The following is a 15,888-nucleotide window of genomic DNA, read 5'->3' as shown; positions in this document are numbered from 1 at the left end:
GTATTCTATTCTTGGTGGAGGACAGGCAGTACAACCGAGCTGTTTTAAGACTAGTTACAAATGAATACATTTAAAAAACTTCTTTCTTGCTTTATGCCATATTTCATTAATATCAACTCAGATACAGTCTTGAAAGTAATCAGGAAATCATAAATAGGAATGCAGTGTACAAAAAGTTCTGACATCATCAAGACTTTAGTTAAATACAAATACATTTAATGCATCAAGGCTCTTACTAAGGAGCCATGATCTTTACCCCATGATTTTCCACAAAAGTGAAAGGATATTATCACTGATCCTCCTGCAAAAAGTTCAGTGATCCCATTAGCTCTTTTGTCTATAGAACTATTTTGTCTTTAGAGCAAAAAACAGAGGGACTATTGTAATAGAGAAATTGCTCCACCTATTTACCCCCCAATGGAAAATCAGAACAACAAAAAACCTATGAATATTTATCGAAAGTCCTCTAAGAATCACCTCAAATTTTCCAGTAAAAGACTTCATGGCAAACTTATTCCCCTCCATTTCCATCTAATCCCCCCACCATGGGATTTTAGCACTGCTAATATGTTATACCTGTCAAGATCTGATGACTGTATGTTATGTATTCATCTGAACAGAACCACTACACTTAGTTACAGGCTATCATCAACCAATTCATTCTCTTGCTAAAATCAAGTCATCCAATTACTCCTTGACTAATCAAGGCTGTTTTGGCTTTTTCTTTTTTCAAAAGGTACTCAACAGCATAAACAGTTCACTTACAAGAAATGGAAAGGGGCTAATCAGCAGAATTATTGTTTTGCTGCTACAATTTGCAGTATTTAAATTTAGTTGCTGATTGGACTGAAAGTTTTATGATATAGCATATGAAACTAGTTTAATACAACTGTGAAGCTGTGTAGCTGTATTGTCTTGCCACGGCTATACTGGTCTACTTTGCAGGACAAATGAGTGACTACTTTCTTTAAAATAAGGATATTTAAAAATAATAAGTTTTAGTGTACTTTCCCACATACACTGGTTTTATAAACAAAGTACACAGCTATTAATTCTCCAGTATTGTTTTTAAAGTTAGCACCTGCATGCAACACCATACACATGTGTGTGTTACATGTGTACAAAAAAACCCACAACTGCTTTGGTTTTTCATCTACATTTATTTTGGATTTTAAGCAATAATAAACTAAGGACAGAATTATTATTTAAGAAAATAAGACTTATCTAAATGTTTAAATACATGTTACCACTTATATAATAAATAAAATGATTAACATTACATTTCTAAAATGGGGAGAATTACAATTATAATAATAATTATGGGTGCCCATAAAGTTATTATCCATCAGTATTTCTATTCTTATCTATATAAAATGTCTGAGAGAACATCTAACAGAATGACTAATGTTGGAACACCAGACTAAAGCCTTGAGTTATATTTATTTCATATTTATGTTATGTACATATTTATTACAAAGTATTTAAAGAAAATGTTTTTATATGTCACACCTTGATTAAAATCTTCAGAAAATTTTGAAAAGAGATGGGATCCAGTCTTGAGACTGAGATTTATTTACTTCATTAAATACAGCAATATATTAACCAAAATAATAAGTTTTACTTCATAGGAAAAAATAAATTTACAAAATGCCATTATATTAAAATGAATAATTTAACTTTTTAAAACCTTAAACCATAAATAATTCTTTATACCTTGAAATAACAGTATACATCGACAAGAACATACATCTTAGAAAATATAATATACAAATAGGATTAAAACAATTTCTGAATTTTTTATACATGTGCACATACAAGTAACATTTCATAGAAGTAATCCTCCATAGGCTTATATTTTGCATACTAAAACCTATCTGGAAATGAAATTCTATACAAAATTGTAAAACTATACTTCCAGTAAATGTCTGATAGGGTTATTCAACATATAAACATTTCAGAAAAGTCTTGATTTCAGAAATGCATTAACAAGGCATATAAATGCCAGTACATTTCAAACAAATTGTTCTCAATTTTTTAAAAAATTGCTACCTTTTAATAATATTTTTGAAAAAAGACTCAATCTGGTTATGCTGAGATTCAAAAAAGCAAATAAATTAAAAACCAAAATAAATGAACAGAGAACTAATATTCTTTAAAGATGAATACTTCTCAGAGTAGGCACACCTGCCAATATATTAGAAATAAGTAAAATCAACTACAAAAGTAATAAATCAAATGCCATGGTAGACTTGACTTCTCCAGACAGCATTTTCAAGCCGTCTTTGTGGCTTTGTTTGGCGCCATGGTCCTTTAAGTTTTGTCTTCATAAAGCCCTAACTAGTTGTAATCATTTGCAGCCTAATTGTGGACATTTATCTGCTTTTCTTATGCATAGAACATAGCTATTAAAGCTGAATGGTGATGGTGTGAAGTATAGGTTAAATTGGGTGAAATTAAAGCAAATTACTCCGGGATGTGGAAATCTGAAAATAGAAACCACCAATGATTTGCAACCCTCTTGATGATCAGCTTCACAGAACCCTAAACGACAAGAAAACTTACATATTTTAAAGTTAACTAGGTTTTTAAAAATAATATGTATAAATGTATTTTTAACTACAGCACCTCTTGGTAATGGTGGAAAGATTATTTGTTTAACTCAGCTGCAATGTTAAAAAGATGGGTTTCTATTTTAAATAGTGCAGTTTATTTTTTAAATAAGATTTCCATTTCTTCATATAAATTTTTACCTATGAGAATGCATCCAACTATATCACATACACAGTTAATACAATGCCATATAATATTTTGCTAGCTAAGTTTTAATCCTGAATAAAAGTATAATATAAGAGACAACACATAGTAACAAAAGCAAACTAACAATGTAAACATAAATGTATTATATGCCTATAACTTACATAGGCCTACTTATACACATGCTGTATATAAATATGTATGTGACTAGCATAAAGAAAAATACACAGTGGCCTAGAAATAAATGCAAAACAGTAAAATATAAGAACTTTATTTTCATTTATCTAAAACCTTACTGCTTGACTAACAGATTTGGATAAAGACAATAAAAACATATATTGACCAGGAGCAGTGGTTCATGCCTATAATTAGCCAGGTATCACAGCACACACCTGTGGTCCTGGCTACTTGGAAGACTGAGATGGGAAGACTGCTTTAGCCCAAGTGTTCAAGGCTGCAGTGAGCTATGATGGCACCACTGCACTCCAGCCTGGGTGACAGACTAAGACTTTGTCTCTTTAAAAAAAAAAAAAAAATACACACACACACACACACACACACAGATAGATAGATAGACAGACAGACAGATAGATAGATAGATAGATAGATAGATAGATAGATAGATAGATAGATAGAGACACACATACATACATTTGCACCCTGCATATTCTCTTAGTCAATCAACCAAAGTAGTCGAAAAAATGTACTAGACCACATCTAGATAAGCTTACACTAAAGAAAAAAATTCTAGCAATGAAACTGATACTCTTCCTTCTTTTACTGACTGCTATGTAAAAAGCACATTTTAGGTATTTAGAGAGAGATGAAATTAAATGACATGACCCATACTGTCAAGGAGTTTACAGTCTAGTTGGAGAAATAAGACAAGAATATGTAACTAAACCATGGCATCAAAAAATGACCCCTACATGAAGGCTCCTAATCTCAAAGGCAGGAAACGTGAGCAAAAGGGGACAGAGGGAGCTCACAGAGGATATGGACCTTAAAGGACAAAACTTAGCTAGAGGTACAGCAAAGGTAAGGGTGGAATACATAAAGTACATTCAGGACACAGAATAAATATGTCTGAGGAAAATTTAGAACAGAACAGAAAGCACTGGAAAACATACTAATGCTTAACAATGAAGAGCATTGAGTACCAGGCAGAAAATGGAATTCCCAGGACAACAGGCAGTAACATAATCAAATGCAATGACCCTCAAGCAGTGATACATCTAATTTCTCAATGGCCATATCACAATTAAAGGTGATATGCCAAAGATGTGGTCCTCTGGAATAACGGCAATACTCGTGGACCTTAAGTCCTTGTCCCATACCAGGCTATGAAGGTGTTATTGCTTCCTATTTAATAACTGTATGCTTATGTGTTATCTTTTTGTTTTACAGTTAGTAGAGTACAAAACTGAATATTCACTGTAATATTCAGCTACTGGTAGATTTTTATTTGTGTATATGTTTAAACCATGGCAACAATATATACTTCTAAGTAATACTATAACGCTGATAAAACTTAAGTTGGAAATTTAACAAAATACACATAATTATTTTCTGTTTTGTGAAAAGTAGATTTTAACCCCTCTATGATATAGGAAACCAAGTACTGGGGCAGAGTCACTAAGTGATATAATTATGGTTAAGAATCACTGCTCCTGTAATCCCAGCACTTTGGGAGGCAGAGGCGGGCGGATTGCTTGAGTACAGGAGTTCGAGACCAGCCTGGGCAATGTGGCGAAACCCCCATCTCTACAAAAAATACAAAAATTAACTAGGTGTGGTGGAGTGTGTCTGTAGTTCCAGCTACTCAGGAGGCTGAGGTGGAGAATCGATTGAGCCCGAGAGGTTGAGGGTCCACTGAGCCTTGATAGTGCCACTGTACTCCAGCCTGGGCAACAGAGTGAGACTGTCTCAAACAAAGAAAAGAACCACTGCTCTTAAAGGAAGAAACTGGAAGAAGAAAAGACTATAACAGTTATTCTCAAAAATCCTCTAGTGTGCAGATGATTCCCAGCCCTCTCCTTGATTCTGGATTACTAGGGAGAAGCCTGGGATTCTGCATTTCAAAGAAAACATATGTCTGAGACAAGTGATTACAGGGTCACACTGATCAGAAAAACAGAGCCCCAGCAACAATTTATTAGTAAGGTCAGTTAAGTGGTAGTGAAAACAGAATAAGGCAAAAAAGAAGAGAAGTACTTCCAGAAAAGACTGATAGAACTTGATGACAGATAATAGCAATAATATAAGGTAAATCAATTTTATTAATTAAAAATAAATAGGCCGGGCTCAGTGGCTCATGCAAGGTCAGGAGTTCAAGATGAGCCTGGCCAACATGGTGAAACCCTGTCTCTACTAAAAAATACAAAAATTAGCCAGGCGTGGTGACAGGCGCCTATAAATCCCAGCTACTTGGGAGGCTGAGGCAGGAGAATCACTTGAACCCAGGAGGCAGAGGTTGCAGTGAGCTGAGATTGCGCCATTGCACTCCAGCCTGGGGGACAAGAGCGAGACTTTGTCTCAAAAACAAATAAAAATAAACAAATAAATAAATGTATGGGTGCCTGCTTAGAAAGCTGATCCCCAAAAAAAAAAAAAAAAAAAAGTTTTTTCATTTAGAGTACAAAACTACTTTATTTAACCAAATAAACTGTTTAAAAATAAATAGAAATGAAACTTTTAAAATGTAGTGATACAATATGGCTTGTGTCCCCAACCAAATTTCATCTTGAATTGTAGTACCCACAATCCTCATGTGTGGTAGGAGGGACCTGGTGGGAGGTAATTGAATCATGGGGGTGGTTGCCCCCATTCTGTTCTTAGGACAGTGAGTTCTCACAAAATAATGATGGTTTTATAAGAGGTTTTTCCCTTTACTCATTCTGTCTCCTGCTGCCCTGTGAAGAGATGCCTTCCACCATGATGGTAAGTTTCCTGAGGCCTCCCCAGCCTCATGCAGAATTGTAAGTCAATTAAACCTCTTTTCTTTATAAATTACCCAGTCCTGGGTATTTTCTTCATAGCAGCATGGGAACAGACTAACACACACGGCATTTCATAAAGTTTCAACTTGTCCTGTGCCCTGACTTTCTCCCACAAGGACAAGGTTAGAGTTGGCAACTACACAATACAGAGAACTAAGAAGGGGTTTGGATACTATTCTGTTTTATGTTTGGTGATCCCACAAAGTAACATATCGGTTTCATTTTCACGAACAATAAGCTTCACCACATATTTAATGAAGAGGAAACATTTTTATTATAATTGTGGTAATGAAATTTCATCAGAATTATACTGCTCTAACTCTCATAATGGTGTGATGTTTCAAACCAGTATTACGAGGTATTACCAAGATGAGATAAACGTATTTTCCAGTCAAGAATCAAAGTAAATAGGTTCTTAAAATTTTTTAAATGTAAAATTTGACAGGTATTTTCTCCCCTCTCCAAATTCACAGAATTATCAAAAACAATTTCAAGTTTATCACTGATAGGTAGAGCATTTGTTGTTTAGGCGTCAGCATCTTTCTATATCCTATCTATACTCTCTTCTAGCTCCCCAGCTGCTGCTTAGGAATTTAGGTAACTTCAGGTAAGATTATTTTATCTGCCCACAGTGACTACTGAAAGATTGGGCATGTGACCTAAGCTGGCCCAATGAAGGAAATTTCAAAATTTATTGCAAGACTTGAACAAGGTCACTCTTTCTCCTCTGACAGATGTGAACTAAAAACCACATGGCCAGTGAAATGCAGGAAGCCATGTTACAACCATCAGAGGAATCAGCCAAAAGATGAGTAAAGCTGGCCAAAAGGTAGAGACAGAAAGAAATTAAGACCTTAGGGAAAGTTCTGAGACAATGCACTGATCATGTACTGCATGAAACCATGTATATTATCTTCTCAGTAACTGCAAGCCAATATATATAGACTACCTTTATTTTTTAAGCCATTTTGGACTGGAATTCTACTGTAACTGAAAGTATCACAACTCTTATATTATGCTTCCTACCATAAATAAAACATTGTAATAGTGAGTATCTACTGTCCCATATTTAAAACGGGATACAGAAAAAATAAGGGTGAAATGCATAAGGTATATTCAGAAAACAAATATATCTAAGGAAAATACATCCAACTGACATAAGAGGTGAAAGAAAGGGTATGTTCAGGCCAACAACAGTCCTGTCTTCAGAAATTGTTGAGTTCGGCCATTAACTTGCCCAAGGTCATATAGCCAACAATCTTTTTCAAAGGGTTTTTCATTTCCAAACACTGATAATGTGTACTGAAAAAAAAATTGTGACGCAAAATTTCTGACACAAAGAAGGTATAGAACAAATGTTGATCCTATTCCCACCTTTGCTGGAGAGTCCATGCCAAAGAAATTCTTGTTGCCTTCCATCTAACCAAATTCTATCCAGTTTAAATTTTCTTTCTTAAACATAAAATGATTTGTTTAAATAATGTTTAAGCGTTTATCATATGCAAGAGTATCACCTATCAAAGGACTGGATTAGCTTGTCAAATTAAATAATTTCAGTAACAGAGACAAAAAGAAACACACTTTACAAGAATGAGAATGCTGGCTGGGCGCGGTGGCTCATGCCTATAATCCCAGCACTTTGGGAGGCCAAGGCGGGCGGATCACGAGGTCAGGAGATTGAGACCATCCTGGCTAACACGGTGAAACATCATCTCTACTAAAAATACAAAAATTAGCTGGGCACGGTGGTGGGCGCCTGTAGTCCCAGCTACCCGGGAGGCTGAGGCAGGAGAATGGCGTGAACCCGGGAGGTGGAGCTTGCAGTGAGCCGAGATGCGCCACTGTACTCCAGCCTGGGAGACACAGCAAGACTCCATCTCAAAAAAAAAAAAAAAAAAAAAAAGAATGAGAATGCCGTTCCGATTTACCATTCATAACTCAAATGTCAGGCTGGGTGCAGTGGCTCACGCCTGTAATCCCAACACTCTGAGAGCCTGAGGCAGGCTGATCAGTTGAGGTCAGGAGTTCAAGACCAGTCTGGGCAACATGGTGAAACCCCATCTCCACCAAAAAATACAAAAAAATTAGCCGGGCGTGGTGGCATGTGCCTGTAGCCCCCAGCTACTTGGGAGGCTGAGGCAGGAGAATTGCTTGAATCCAGAAGGCAGAGGTCACAGTGAGCAGAGATCGTGCCACTGTACTCCAGCCTGGGCAACAGAATGAGACTCCATTTCAAAAAAAAAAAAAACCTCAAATGTCACCTCCTATTACTTATCAGAAGATAGTATCTGATAAATCTGTAGCTAACTGTTGAACATTTAATTTTTGACCTAATTCAGAACATTCCAATTCACATACTAAAAATAAGCCAAATTATTTACAAGTGGGACCAAAATTTACCTCCTGCACAGGAAGAAAATATGACAGAGCCTCTGAGAAGCAGTTTCTTAGACAGACTGAGTTTCTTAGACAGAACATATATCAGATTTGAGCAACCAGATACAAGAAGACAAGGAAGCTCTCCTTAGAAACCCAACTGTGGGAGTCGCAGTACTGGTTCACATACTTGGGAAACATGATCTGAACATGAACTCTCAACAGCAACAACAACAAAGATTGGCAGCCAATTCAAATTCCTTTGGTGTATCATAGATCTAGGTAAATGTTTACTTGAATGAGTCTCTGATTTCCTAGAGGAAAGTCATTTCTATTACTACCATAGCACCGTGCAATAGTGCTTCCTTTTGTCATTTTGCTAAGTATTACCATTTATATGATTTTAAATATCTACAAAATTCTGTTCTGTAATAACACAGATGTCCACAAAATTTATCTAAGTGAAAATCATAACTATTATCTTTAAAGTATGGGGGCACAAAAATGCGGCAGATTATATTTCTTACACTGTTGATTTACCCAACTACTACTCCACTTTATGGCCCCAAATTACCCTGCTGAAAGACTGTACTAACTTCTTTAGGGGAATTTAATAAGGGCCTTCTTTAAGGGAAACATATTTTAAAGTTCCCCTCCTTTCTCCTATAACCCCCGTTTAGTTAAGAATTCACTTAATATCTTCTTTTATAATCGTGTCATAATAATTGTTACGCAAGATAAAAATTAACTAACATTAGAAGGAGTCAACAATTATGTCTTAAAGAAATTTTGAGTAAACTGAAAAAGAAGAGAGGGAAAGAACCCACAAGCCAACACAACATTTAGCCTATTCCCAGAAAAAAAAAAAAAAAAGTGCCCCATTAGACATCAGTAAATATAAACGAGTTACAATTTAGTCACTATCATACTGGACTGAATCTTTTACATCTTCTTCAATTCATCCTCAGAGGCTACATGAGAGATAGGACTCTGGCACAAGTCAATTCAGAATTTATAGAAATATAATCCTTAGGCCAGGAGTGGTGGCTCACGCCTGTAATCCCAACACTTTGGGAGGCTGGGGTGGGTGGATCACTTGAGGTCAGGAGTTCAAGACCAGCCTGACCAACATAATGAAACCCTGTCTCTACTAAAAATTCAAAAATTAGCTGGGCACGGTGGTGCATGCCTGTAATCCCAGCTACTTGGGAGGCTGAGGAAGGAGAATCGCTTGAACCTGCAAGGTAGAGACTGCAGTGAGCTGAAATTGCACCATTTTACTCCAGCCTGGGCAACAAGAGCAAAACTTCATCCCCCCCGCCCAAAAAAAAAAACCAAACTCTATATATATATATTCCTTATAATTTTCAGTTACTTGGTAAAACTGTATTACATAGTAATTAAAGTATGAAAGTAATAAACTAATACTAAAGATTAGTGTATAATAATCAATATAAGATTATTATACTTGGTATTAAGTTAAAATTAACTATAAATCACAAATATTTTTTCCTTAAGGTTCAAAACCCACTGTCTTAGTATGCATGCTATCACTATAGGAAGTAAAGTACTGGTGTATAAAACTGATAAGAAGTGCTACTGACTTATTAGGTAGCCTAAAATTCCAACCAAGGGCTTTCATTTTCAATAATGGCACAGTAAGATCTCACTGGAAAACTACCACTGACCACCCTGGTGGGGAAAAACACTATAAAACACAGACAAGATACAAAAAGCAGCTACCTAAAGGCACTGGAGAACAAAGGAAATCAGAAAGACTGGTTAGGAGTACCTGCTCAAAGAAGGGGAGTTATATGAAGGAAATTCATGTTTTCAAGGCTTTTAGCTTGCAACCAAGTATTGCCAACACAGGGCAAGCTACAGATAAATCAGTCTTTCTGTCCTGGAGAAGCAGAAAACCAAAGCTAGGGAAACTGTAGCAATGGAAGAATGCAAAGAGAAGAGAAAGAGACAGGAAAAATAGATGAAATCCCCTCAGTCTACTCACCTCTTTGATTGATATCAGAACTCAATCAAAGAGGTGGGCAGACTCAAAGCAGATCAGCTAAAGACAAAGTGAAGTGAGACTGGAGCTGCCATCTAAGAAACAGAGATTCAACTGTCTACTAATACAAAACCAAAAAACAAAACAACCCCCCTACACATATGACAGAAGAACTGGAACCTAGAATCACCAGAACGTAACATTCATAATGTCCAGGATACAATCCAAAATTACCTAAGAAAAATCAAGCATAATGCTATCAGAAAACAAGTGAGATTGAATTTGAGATGATCCAGATGGTGGAAGTAGCTGAGAAAAAATTTTAAGTGCCTATTAAAACTATCTTCAATAAATAAAAGTAAATTATGCACACAATGAATTGGGAGACAGGCACTCCCAGCAGAGAAATAGAAATGGTGGGAGAGAAGGAAGAAGAGAAGAAGAAAGGAGGGCAGGGAGGAAGGGAGGCAAATTTAGAACTGATAAACACAATATGTATCTCTATCTATCTATCTATCTATCTATCTATCTATCTATCTATCTATCTATCTATTTATCTATCTATCTATGGATATAACAGCCAAATTAAGATGACTGAGGAAAAGAATACATCAAAGATAAATCAACAGAAACTAATTTGAACACACAGAAGACAGAATAAAAATGAACAGAGCCTCAGGGACCTACTAGATAATATAAAATGGTCCAACATGCATATAATTTTTCCTTTTTTTTGAGACAGAGTCTCGCCCTGTAGCCCAGGCTGGAGTGCAATGGCGCAATCTCAGCTCGCTGCGACCTTCGCCTCCCAGGTTCAAGTGATTCTCCTGGCTCAGCCTCCCAAGTAGCTGGGATTACAGGCACACAACATCATGCTCAGCTAATTTTTTGTATCTTTAGTAGAGATGGGGTTTCGCCATGTTGGCCAGGTTGGTCTCGAATTCCTGACCTCGTGATCTGCCTGCCTCAGCCTCCCAAAGTGCTGGGATTACAGATGTAAGCCACCGTGCCCACCCCCAACATGCACATAATTAAAGTCCTAGAAGGAGAAGGGAAAGAGATGGGGAGAAAAAAAATTTGAAGAATTAATGAATAAAAATTTACACAATTTATTGAAAGCAATTTATAAATAGAAGTGCAATGCTAAGACATACAATAGCAGAGGTATGATATAAATGTCAAAGGTAAAGAGCAATTCTTGAAAGAAGCAAAAAAAAGTTTCAATTAATCATTGATGTTTTCATTAGAAATTAAGGACAGAAGAGAGTACAACAATATTTTTAAAGTGCAGAAAAAAAATTAAACAAACCTGTCAACCAAGAATTTTATATACAGCAAAAATATTCTTAAAGAATGAATCTTGTACTAAAAACATTTTCAGATGAAAGAAAACTAAGAGAATTCATTGCCAACAGCCCTGCACTACAATTAATGCTATAAAAAGGTCTTCAAAGTTAAAAGAAATGATAAGTAGAACCTCAGATTCTCAGAAAGAAAAGAAAAGCATCAAAAATGGCAAATATCTAAGTAAGTGCAAAAGGGTTTTTGTTTTTTCTTTTCATGGCTTCTTCATAATACAAATATGTTTAAATAAAAGTCATTTATGATATACTAAATGCCACTGAAATGTACATTTTTAAATGGTTAATTTTAGGTAATGTAAATTTTATCTCAATTTTTTAAATTGTGGGATTTACAATATGTGTCAAGTATTACACACAACTATGGCATAAAAGATAGGGAGGGAATATGGGATTATAAACTTGCAAGTTTTCTATATTTTACATGAAGTGATACAATATAAACTGTAAACTATAAAAAAAAACTTAAAGGCATCTGTAAACAAACTGAAAAGTTAAAGATATATATTGTAATCACTAGAGCAATCACTTAAAAAAAGTGAAATCTAGTTGGAATTGAAGATGAATGTTAAAATAAAATCCTAAGAAATATTCAAATAATCAAAAAAAAAAGTAAAGAAACAGAGGAACAAACCACAGAAGCAACAAATAAAACACAAATAAAAATTTACAAATCCAAACCTATAAAGTCCATTAGGCAATGGAATAAGCACTTTAAAAGGTGTTTACTATCAGAATTGGTAATAAAATAGAACACAATCATATGTTCTGTATAAGAGATACATTTTAATATAAAGACATGGCAAGCACAATGGCTCACACTAGTAATCCCAACACTTTTGGGAGGCTGAGACAGAAGGATTGCTTGAGGCCAGGAGTTCAAGATCAGCCTAGGCAACATAGCAAGCCCCCACTTCTACAAAAACTTAAAACTAAAAAATTAGCCAGGCATGGTGACATGAGCCTGCAGTCCTACTTACTTGAGAGGCTGAAGTGGGAGGATTGCCTGAGCCCAGAAGTTTGAGGCTGCAGTGAACTGTGACTGTGGCACTGCACCCTAGCCTATGCAACAGCACAAGATTCTGTCTCCAAACAAACCAACAGGGATAGGTTGAAAGTAAATGGATGGAAGACAGTAAGTATAAGACGGCCATAGTAGCTGTATTAATATCAGATTAAATTGATTTTAAAATAAAAAGTACCACATATTTTTTAATGAGAAAAAAGTAAATTCATCCAAAAGGCATAATATTCACATAAAGCATAATATACACATAATGTATATGTGCCTAATAACAGCTTCAAATTACAGGAAGCCAAAATTAACATAAGTAAAGATGAAATGAACGATTCTACAATCAGAACTGAAGATCTTAATACCCTTCTCTTAACTAAATTAATGGAACTAGATGAAAAAAATCAGTAAAAATGCAGAAGATATGAACAATGCTATTAATCGTCTTGAACGAAGTATTTATAGAACATTACATTCAATAATAACAAAACACGTTCTTTTCAAAAGCATGTAGTTCATTTGGCCCAGACTATGCATAGCCAAAAAACAAGTCCCAAATTTAAAAGAACTGAAATCACACAGAAGATGATCCCTAACTACAAAAAAATTAAATTAGAAATCAATAACAGTAAGAATGCTAGAAAAGCCCCAAATACTTGGAAATACACAAACGTTTTAAGAATCAACGGATCAAAGAAGTCACAAGAAAAATAAGGAAATATTTTAAACTAAGGGATAATAAAAATATAACCTATCAACGTATGTGGGATGCAGCTAAAGCAGTGCTCAGAGAGAAGTTTGTAACTTTAAATAATCATATTAGAAAACAACCTCCAAAATTAATAATCTGAGTTCTCACCCTAAGAAATTGGAGAAAGAAAAAGTAAATTAAAACCAAACAGGCGTTTGATGGGCAGCAGGAGAGGACAGTGGACTCCAGAGAGCCCTGAGCAGCCCCCACCTATCACAGCCTTCAGGGCTTCACACGGGAGGAGCCCCAGCTGGCGCAGCAGGCCCACTCACCACCTCCGCAACCACTGGGGAGACCCAGCAGCCGCCGGCGCCCCCACCCTGCCCTCAGCGCTGTCAACAGCCAGCCCAGCACCAGGGGCAGCGGGGAGCGGGGGCCCATTCGGTCTCACATAGACCAGCAGGGACAAGAAGGTCACCACTATGAAAGTTTTGGGAACAGTAAAACGGTTCAATGTAAGAAATGGATACGGATTCATCAACAGGAATGACACCAAGTGAGATGTATTTGTACACCAAACTGCCATAAAGAATAACCCCAAGAACTACCTTGGCAGTGTCGGAGCTGGAGAGATGTGGAGTTTGATGTTGTTGAAGGAGAAAAGAATGCAGAGGCAGCCAGCACCGCAGGCCCTGGTGGAGTTCCAGTTCACGGCAGTAAATATGCAGGGGACTGTACCTTTATGAGTCCCTATCTACCTCCCAGGGGTCCTCCAGGCAACTGCCAGCAGAATTACCATAATAGTGAGAGTGGCAAAAAGAACCAGGGAAAAGAGTGCTCCCTAAGGCCAGGCCCAACACGCAGGGCCTACGGAAGGAAAAGTTCCCACCTTCCTACCTCCCGGCAAGGAAAAATTCCCACCTTACTACATGCGGAGACCCTACATGTGGGGAGAAGTGCTGGAGGGTACCCACAACCAGTGGGCAAGAGAACAAGGCAGGCCAATGGGGCAGAGTAGGTATCGGGGAGACAGACCATGATTCTTCAGGGACCCTCTGCCAAAGGTAGTCTAGAGAGGACAGAAGTGAAGAGGATAAGGAAAAATCAAGGAGATGATACCCAAGGTCAGACACCTCAGCAACAGTGCCACTACAACTTCAAGTACCAGTGCAGACAACCTGAAAACTCTTGATATGGTTTGCCTGCTCTGTCTCCTTCAAATCTCATGTTGAAATGTAATCCCCAGTGTTGGAGGTGGGGTCTGGTGGTACATGCTTGGGTCATGGGGGCAGATCCCTCATGAAAGACTTGGTGCTGTCCTCACCATAAGGAGTTCTTGTTCTGAGTTGAGTGCGATCTGGTTGTTTAAAAAAGAGTGGCACTCTCTCTTGCTCCATCTCACTTGTTCCCTCTCTAGCCATGTGACACGCCACCTCCCCCTTTGCCTTCTGCCGTGACTGGCCGTGATTATAAGCTCCTGAGGCCTCACCAGAAGCAGATGCTGGTGGCATGCTTCCTATAGGACCTGCAGAACCGTAAGCCAAAACAAACTTATTTTGTTTATAAATTACCCAGCTTCAGGTATTTCTTCATAGCAACACAAAAATGGACTAACACAACTCTAAACCACAAGATGGCAAAGTGGTGAAAAATGTCAGATCGCCAGCAGATAAGGCTATCCACTATCTACCATCATCCTGTTTAGTCATCTAACAAGAAGAAATGAATATAAAACTCCAGCAATAAGAAATGAACAAAAGATTGGAGCTGAAGACCTTAAGTACTTGCTTTTTGTCCAATGATCAGATAACTAGAACTATTTGCATTACCTACGCAGCGTGAGGTTTTTATTACTTTAACCTAAATATGCTTCTTTCTGTTAATAACAAACATATTTTTAAGCCTGTTTTTTTCCCAATCTGCCTTTAAAGAAAGGTTTTTAAATTGTTTTATATTTGTTCAAGTTAAGATTTTTAAGAACTTCATTTGAAATCTGTGATAAAAGTTTACAACTTGATTTTTTTATAAGTCAACAACCTGTAAGCACCTGTTAAAAAAAAGGTCTTAAGTAATTTTAAAATACCCAAATAGGTAGAAAGAAGGAAATAATAAAAGATATGAGAATAAACTGGTGAAATAGGAAATGAACAAAGAAAAAAAAAATCAGTGAAACCCATAGTTCTTTAAAAAGCTCAACAAAATTGATAAACCACTAGATAGACTAATCAAAAAGAAAGACAAAAATTACACTTCATTCTAACATCACGAAGGAAAGAGGAGACATTATAGGTCCTAAGTCATTAAACATACAATGAGAATATTAATAATTTTATGCCCAATAAATTTGACAGCTTAAATGAAGTAATCAAAATGCTAGAAAGACAAAAATTACCAAAACTGAACTAAGAAGAAATAGAAAATAAGAATAGTCCTACATCGGTTCAAGAAATTGAATCTGAAATAAAAACCTTCCCACAAAAAAAAACAATAAAAATAAAAGATAAAACTCCATGCCTAGATGGCTTTAATGGTAAATTTTATCAAGCATTTAGGGGAGAAATAACATGAATCCTCCATAAATTCTTCCAGGAAATCAAAGAGAAAATACTTCACAAGTGATTTTTACAAGGTTCATATTACCCTGGTATCAAATTCTGACAAAAATTACAATAAAAGAAAACCACAGA

General features: G+C 36.5%; 1 protein-coding gene and 1 pseudogene across 3 annotated transcripts in view; one reads left to right on the top strand and one right to left on the bottom strand.

Annotated features, from left to right (window-relative positions):
- The window catches only part of OLA1 (Obg like ATPase 1), a 184,604-nt gene that overhangs the window by 88,116 nt on the left and 80,600 nt on the right, over positions 1–15,888 (bottom strand). The window lies entirely within an intron of this gene.
- LOC115893243 lies at positions 3,660–14,914 on the top strand (annotated as a pseudogene).

This window comes from Rhinopithecus roxellana, chromosome 14 (genome assembly GCF_007565055.1).
Source record: "Rhinopithecus roxellana isolate Shanxi Qingling chromosome 14, ASM756505v1, whole genome shotgun sequence".
In the NCBI taxonomy this organism is placed as follows: domain Eukaryota; kingdom Metazoa; phylum Chordata; class Mammalia; order Primates; family Cercopithecidae; genus Rhinopithecus; species Rhinopithecus roxellana.
The sequence above is the reverse complement of the archived record's forward strand: the minus strand, read 5'-3'. Positions and strand labels throughout refer to the sequence as shown.